This window comes from Charadrius vociferus, unplaced genomic scaffold, assembly GCF_000708025.1.
Source record: "Charadrius vociferus isolate BGI_N301 unplaced genomic scaffold, ASM70802v2 scaffold51, whole genome shotgun sequence".
In the NCBI taxonomy this organism is placed as follows: Eukaryota; Metazoa; Chordata; class Aves; order Charadriiformes; family Charadriidae; genus Charadrius; species Charadrius vociferus.
In genome coordinates, this window is record NW_009646939.1 from 3,742,509 (window position 1) to 3,743,233 (window position 725).

Genomic DNA, 725 nt, shown 5'->3' on the forward strand with positions numbered 1-725 from the left:
CACTGTGACCCAGGGCTAGTTGCAGTTTAGTTATCACTGACTTTTTCTTTCAGTCTTACCTTTAGCAGGCTGGTTTGGCCACGTTGTCATGTCCCGGGGCTTCTGCACAGCATATCACACTCAATTTCCTTCATTTCCTACAGCAAGGATGGATACTTACAAGGTCGCTACCCCAACGCGAGAGCAGAGCTAACTCAGTAACATCTGCACCCCTCCAGGATTTTTGGTTCCTGCAAACAGAAATCTTTGCAGAGACTTGAACACCACATCCCAAGGGAGTGCAGAGGAACCAACAGGTGCCCTGAGTTCCTGGATGTGCAGACCAGTGAGCCCAGAGGTCACACACCTGTACCCCGTACTCTCGTTGGGTGCAGCCTCTGAGCTAACAAGCCCTGGCTCCACCCTGGCTATCCCGCAGCCAAGGTGGGAGCACCCATGAGACACTTTGGTGCTAGAGGAAAAGTGTCAATATCGTATCTCTTCTTTTGATTATAGGATGATTTTTTTAAAAACCTCATCAAAGATATGCTTGCTCCCAAGGGATGTCCCAGTGCAAACTGCTTCTCTCACGGTGGCAAGCATCTGCTCACACCTGGCCAAACTGAGCATCATACCACACTTCCACCCTGGGGTTAATGTGTGTGTGGGGGACTGGGCTCTTGGTGGTGTTCACAGGCATCAAATGCTCATCAACAGCTACAAATGAGGTGGTATCATTTCCTGCT